This window comes from Patella vulgata, chromosome 4, assembly GCF_932274485.2.
Source record: "Patella vulgata chromosome 4, xgPatVulg1.2, whole genome shotgun sequence".
Taxonomy (NCBI): Eukaryota; Metazoa; Mollusca; class Gastropoda; family Patellidae; genus Patella; species Patella vulgata.
The window spans coordinates 80,903,241-80,911,012 of record NC_065882.2 but is presented as its reverse complement, the minus strand read 5'-3'; positions in this window follow the sequence as shown (position 1 = coordinate 80,911,012).

Genomic DNA, 7,772 nt, shown 5'->3' with positions numbered 1-7,772 from the left:
TCAGCTTTCACCGAGGGCTATATCACTGACAATCTTCGTCCACTAGGGAACTTCTGTCTTAAATATAGCTGGGTTAATAATGACAAACGAGAGAGTGAGAAATGGGGTTTAACGTCCACTCGACACAAACTAGGTCATTTTGGGTCTTTAGCAGTGGGAGGTTGGACAGACGACCCTTCTCCTCGTCACGTACAACCGTGAAAGTACGTAACACAAATTTTGTAAATATTTGACTATCCAAAATATGTTACACATACAGAAATAAGTCCAACAAAGTTAAAGACTTAATATGGAAGCAGATTGCTATCATCATCTATGGAAACACGACCTGGAAACAATGCATCTATACATTGACAGATCACCCAAATAAAAATATAATAAAAATGAAATGGGGTTTAACGTCCACCTGTTATGCACTGACTGGGCTAATGAAGGCGGACATGTTATGAGAAATGAAATGAAATTGGGTTTAACGTCCTACTGTTCTGCTCCAAACTGGGCTAATGAAGACGGGCATATGCCATACAGTTTGCTAGGAGGGAAATTTTGCCCGGACAGCGGCACTACGGCCTACTCTTATATCGAATATCAACTGTCAAGGTATCTTTTACGTGCACGCCAATGTGTACATGGGACCTCGGTTTTTCGTCCCATCCGAACGACTAGACAACTGTCCTTGTCAGGCCCTCTGAAATAAAAATATAAATATTTAATCACGGTACCTGAACATGGCAATAAGAAGATTCAGCAGCAGCACGTTGGTCATCAAAACATAAACACCCATAAACACTGGAGCGAGATATTTACCCACTTCTGACGGACATCTTAACGTTTCATAATTGGCATATACAGCAGGATCAGAGGAACATGGGTTCTCTCCTGTAAAATACGAATCAGAATAGTGATTGACTCATCAATTGGCAGTCGGGAAAATTGAGATCAAGTGTACACACAGTGAAAACTACTTGTCTCGTAACTGTGGGAGGAAACCATGGGACCCAGAGAAAACCCTTGAGAGAGAGAGAGAGGGAGGAAGAAGGGAGAAGAAGAGAGAGAGAGAGAGAGAGAGAGAGAGAGAGAGAGAGAAAGTGTTTAAGGTTCACTCACACAAACTAGGTCATTTCATGACTAACACATGGTTCAATTTTGGGGGTTTTTTTTAAATAATTTGCTTGCACGTAGGGGTCTTTAGCAGTGGGATGAAACCGGAGGACCTGGAGAAAACCCACGAGGTTGGACAGGATACACAATACAACCATAGTACTCCCAGCACTGAAGCATGTTCACATCACATACAGGGACAGTACTCCCAGCACTAAAGCATGTTAACATCACATACAACCATAGTACCCCAAGCACTAAAGCATGCTCACATTACTTACAGCGATAGTACTACCTGCACTGAAGCAGAATAAACAAATAATTCTCAAATATTCCCAAACCTTCAATATCTTCCAGAAATAATTCTCCATAAATCTGCCAATATGCTTTCCTTGGTACATGGTATATCATTTTCCATGACAACTCGGTATTGGGATATAAAATGGCTTCCGTAGCAACAGCATAGGCCATAATAAAAACAGCTAAAATCACCACGAATGACATCAAATCTTGAACCTGTAGAAAACAATAAAGATATGAAAGCTTGTATGTCACAATCACTAGGGTTGTCTGCCCAATGTTAATATTTGTATACAAAAGAGAGAGGAGGGTTTAACATCCACTCGACACAAACTATGTTGTTTTGAGACTAACATGGTTCAATTTTATTTCAATAATTCGCTTGCATATAGGGATCTTTAGCAGTGGGAGGAAAATGGAGGATCCAAAGAAAACCCATGAAGTTGGACAGGCGACTCTACACCTTGTCATGCACAACTGGGGAATCAAAACCACGGCAGTTGTCTGAATGACAGACTTTATGATACAGCGCACATGCGCTAACCATTCGACCATCCAAACCCTGTGTTTTTACAAACATTTAAAATAATACAGTAAATTTCGAATAAGTCTGATCTAAGTGGATTGACCAATTTTAACCGAGCTAAGCGAAGATCCGAGTTAGCCGAAGACCGAAATTCAATCTTAGCTCGATTAGAAATAAACTGCAAGAGCCGAATAAGAATTGATTCAAAGGCACATTTCAAGCTTTTGTTCGTATGTGTGAGTAGATAATTAAGTTCCGTTTTGGTGCAAGTAGATAACTTCCATTTTGTCCTAAATTTTCTCGGAAAATATCTCATACAGCAGACAGCGAGTTTCGAATTTTCCGGGAAAATTCTTTAATTGCGTCACATCAAATAGGCTGATTTGAGTGAAAATGATAGAGGAAATTATTTTTGGGCTCTGTGCATGGAATACATACTGCCAATCCGACTTAGGCAAGCAAAGATCCAACTTAGGAAATCTTACGTGCAGAAATTTAATAAGAAAAACGTGCAGGATCAAAGGGTCCGAAAAGATTTTATACGAGTTGAGCGAAGATCTGACGTATACGAATCCGACTTATGTGAGGTTTACTGTATTTAGAAAAAACAAATTTACGTAAAACACAAAATCTGTGAAAACTTTCGATGAATACATACCATTCTTCTGATCATCACTAATTTTGGACCTAGCTGTTTATTGACGGAGAAAATATGGAGAATTCGGAAATAGAATGACACCAAATTCAGACACAAAGTCACTCGTGCAATTTCAAAAGTGATGTCATTGGGTATAAAACGGAGAATTATTCCCAATGCAAACAGAAATACTGTAACTAGATCCAAGATATTCCAGGAATCCGTGAAATATGCCTTCACCTTTGACCCTAATGACCGTGCATTACTCGTATAAACCTGAAACATACAAATTTTTATCTCAATTTCAAAATATTGTAAAATTATAGAAAGGGAGGTATCAGGTTTAAAATACAGATGAAAGTAGAATTTTGACAATTCAAAGTTTTTTCAGATTAAATGCATAAAGGTTTCTGCCATGAAAATATTCTTTTTACACACCAATCTTTTTTTTTCCTTTTCTGAAATGAAATGAAATGGGGTTTAACGTCCTACTGTTCTGCTCTGAACTGGGCTAATGAAGACGGGCATATGCCATACAGTGTGCTATGAGGGAAATTTGCCCAGACAGCGGTACTACAGCCTACTCATATATCGAGTTCCAACTGTCAAGGGATCTTTTACGTGCATGCCAATGTGTACACAGGACCTCAGTTTTTCATCCCATCCGAACGACTAGACAGCTGTCCTTGTCAGGCCCTCCGTCCTGCATCACTGACAAGGGTGAACCACGCCATAAAATCTGGATGAACTTTCTCAACCAATTCAGGGATCGAACACCCGACCTCCTTGCCAGCGAGCCAGCGTCTTACCCACTTAGTCACTGTGATCCCCTTTTCCTTTTCTAATATCTACCCTAAATCACATTTTATACCCGATACACTACTATACCAAATCAAGATGGAGTAAATTTGATATCTGTCTGTCAAGTGATATTATAGACAAAGTTATGCATTGATAGAATAAAAAGTAAAAGACATGTTTAAGATGGAGATATGGTATACTGGCTAAAGACTTGTGAGGCTGACCTTAAAAATATCTTTGTTTCACCAAACCCGACCCACAATCGAGGAGAAGGGTCGGTAGGTCGGGTTTTTTTTCAGATTTTTTTTTTTTAAGAGCTAATTTGACAGCTTGATAATTTTCCAGGTGCAAACATTCGTCTTCTTTTATTGGCAAACAAATCAATGACATCGGGATTTTTCTTGATGCACGACTCGCACACAAATTGCGACAAACTCACGTTTGAAACTCCCTCAACACGTTTTTAACGATCGTGCGGGTTGTGCCTTTATTTTTCTCGAAAATGGATATTGAAAATATCGTCGTCATGTTTAAAACGAAGCCCCACAGACATAGAGGCAGAATCATTTCGTTGGAATGGACGTGCTTTCGTCTGCAACCATTTTGTTGAGAAGCGACACCTATGACGCTTTCGTCTTGATCAACCAGTTTCAATAATGAATCAAACCATAGCCATAGTAAAGGGAAATAACTCTCATGATATATTTCAGGTTGACACACAAAATAAAATAAAAAGATCGCGGAAAAGTGCAATAAAATAATTTAAGTCGGGGGTGGTTTTAGTTAGTCGGTCGCGTTAGGCGAAACAAAGATATTTTTAAGGTCAGCCTGATTAAGAATATTAAGAAGCAGAATGTATGGAAGTATAATGTTGCCAGAAACCTAGAGTTAGACGAGGTTTCAAAATACAATATTATCAATGTTTCAAAATACTAATGTCATGGAGAAAAAATGTAAAATACACTTTTCAAAATACAAGATACAATTGTTTAGATCTTATATTCTAGAATTCATTCATACATTCTGAAAAATGTAACAACTTTGAGAGAAAGAGAGAGAGAAATGGGGTTTAACGTCCACTCAACACAAACTAGGTCATTTCGGGACTAACACATGGTTCAATTTTATTTCAGTAATTAGCTTGCGCGTAGGGATCTTTAGCAGTGGGAGGAAACTGGAGGACCCGGTGAAAACCCACGAGGTTGGACAGTGACCCTACTCCTTGTCACGTACAACCAGGGAATAGAAACCCTGCCAGTTGACTCAATGACAGACCTTATGTTACAGGGCGCATGTACGAACCATTCGGCCATCCAACCCCCCTAACAACTTTGAATTAGCTACTTTACATATTGCACTTAATATTGTCGACCTACGTATCTGACAAATTAAAAAGAAGATTATATACCTTACATGGAACGATGGTCACGTGAGCATGTACATTCAGAAACAATAGCCAACCTGATTAAAACACAGATCCTATATGTTTAGTTTTTTATAGTTTAAAATTTCGTTTTAATTGTCTTTACTACTCTAGGATCTGGAAGAGTTGTTATCGTTGACATGTTCTGAATAGTGTGAGGTATTAGCCAATGAAACTGTCTGTTATGGCGAGCTTTAGGTGTGTTTTGCACGGAACTGTGGGTAATCCACTAGTAACACTAATGCTGATTGGTTAATCAAATGTAATCAAATATCTGATGTCATAGGCTCACTTGCCGCTCGTATGACCTCTGACGTGACCTATCGCAACAACCAATCAGATCTTCATATAGTGTAGGCCATCGAAAGTATAAAAAAACGAAACGAAATATAGATCTGTATTTTAATCAGATTGAACAAATAGCAGAAATCAACTTTTGGACATTAGTATTTTGAAACATTGAAAAAAAAAAGTGCCAGTTTTAATTTGACCTTCACCTTCAAAACTATAGTTGGATTTATACTGTCATTAATTGATGTAAAGAGAAAAGGGGCTTCGGCAGAAAAAATCTAAATAATTTTAAGACAAAGACAGAATGGGAAAGAAAAACACAATGATATAAATTATGTACACATCTTTGAAACATTCATCAAACAGGCTCTAAATTAAACAATATTCCAGTAATTTGGCCATTTTACCTTTTCCACACAACAAAACACTAAATGAAATTAATTTAAAATAGAAATGTGAAATGTGAAACTTCACTCCTACATGCAAACAGTGTTACCCAATTCAAACAGTGTAAAACAATTAAAACAGTGTTACCCAATTCAAACAGTGTTAAACAATTAAAACAGTGTTACCCAATGCAGACATCAATGTTTAAACATATAAATAGAGAATCTCCTACCAGTCTTTTTTGATATCAAAAAATATCAACACAAGTTGATAAAGTAACAAAAAACGAGGCTCTGCCGAGTTTTTTTTTAAAATTATCAACGAGTGTTGATATTTTTTTGATATCAAAAAAGACGAGTAGGAGATTTTATTTATCACCCAATCCCTTCTTACATGCACAAATAGATAAATATAATTCTTTGTTGTAGATTTCACTTTTACTGAACATTACGGCGTAGTGATACATCATTTTTTGACAGCAATTCAACCATTGCTAAGTCTTTTATATTGACCCAGTGTTTCCATCAAGGTCAATTGAATAACAATAGTTCATTTTTAATAAAAAAAAAAGGTACTTTTAATAAAAAATGAACTGTTCTTTGAAAATAAAAAAAAGTAGTTCCTTTTCAACTGACCAATCAAATTCATGTAGATTATGAAATATATCACACAAGCGATATCTACTGTAGAATGTATTATTGGGTGATAAACAGTGTTACCCAATGCAAACATCAATGTTTAAATATATTTATTTTTCTTTTGTACATAATAAAATAAAGTGTATTTCACAATATGTAACACACACATCTCAAAGGATCTCTGAAAACAATATACCTCTCACAAACCACAACCAGAGAATCTCACATGGAACCACCAAAACACCCAACATCTCATCTACAACCACTCAAACAACAACCAGAACATCTCACAAACAACTTTGTACAAACAACCACCAGAACATCTAAAAAAAACTGAACCTAACAACAACCACTATATTAACCCAAATGCAACCCATCACATCTTCTCATTAAAATCACATTAAAACAATCAACGTGAACCACCAGACATGCAACCCACAACTAGAACACTACACAAACATCTCCTCACATGCAACCAACACAAACATCTCCTCACAACTCACATGCAACCAACAGGTAGAACACAACACAAACTTCTCGTAACATGCAACCCACAACTTGAACACTACACAAACATCTCCCCACATGCAACCAACCCATAGAACACTGCACAAACATCTCACATGCAACCAACAACTAAAACACTACACAAACCAACAAACATCTCACATGCAACCAACAGCAAACAACTCATACTTCATGCAGCACTGCAAACCTGTTAATATTAATTTTCAAACACAGAAATTAGTCTAGGTCACCAAGACACCAGATAATATTGTAGCCTAGGTCACCAATGCATCAAATAATGTCAGACATCAATCAGTTAAGTTTTATTTTATTTTTTACGTTTTTTTATAGTGTAAATTAATGGTTCATTCCATGTCAAGTGGGTCAATTTTCAGAAATTTGGGAAATTGATCCACTTGAAAAAATTTGGAAATAAATTGAGCTGTATATCTGCACTAGAAAGGTATAAATAAGATATCTGAAACTAGAGTAAATTATTGATACATATTTTGTTTCGAAAACTTATCAGTAACTCATGAAACTCAAATGCCCGTATCTCAGTCAATTTTAAAGCTACAAACTACAGTTTCTAGTTTTTACATGTACAATAACATATATTTTTTCCCAGATTTGTTCGAAGGGGTCGATTTCCACTTGACATGGAATGACTCTAACATGAAATTTTCCTTGAGAGAGAGAAATGGGGTTTAACGTCCACTCGACACAAACTAGGTCATTTCGGGACTAACATATGGTTTAATTTTATTTCAATAATTCGCATGCGCGTAGGGGTCTTTAGCAGTGGGAGGAAACCAGAGGACCCGGAGAAAACCCATGAGGTTGGACAGACGACCCTACTCGTTGTCACGTACAACCAGGGATTCGAAACCACGCCAGTTGACTCAATGACAGGCTTTATGATACAGCACGCACGTGCTAACCATTCAGCCATCCACCCCCCCCCCCCCCACACTTTCAACAGAAAGTACGTTAGATAACAATGTTATATAAAATATAAATGAAACAAAGTTTTAATTTCAATTTCATTAAATTGGAAAGTAATCAGGGAGCTTTCTTCTATATATAAATTTTAAAATATTAATCATTGTTTTACAATGAGCTGATGAATAGTTATGCATGGTTCATCAAGAACTCAGACTT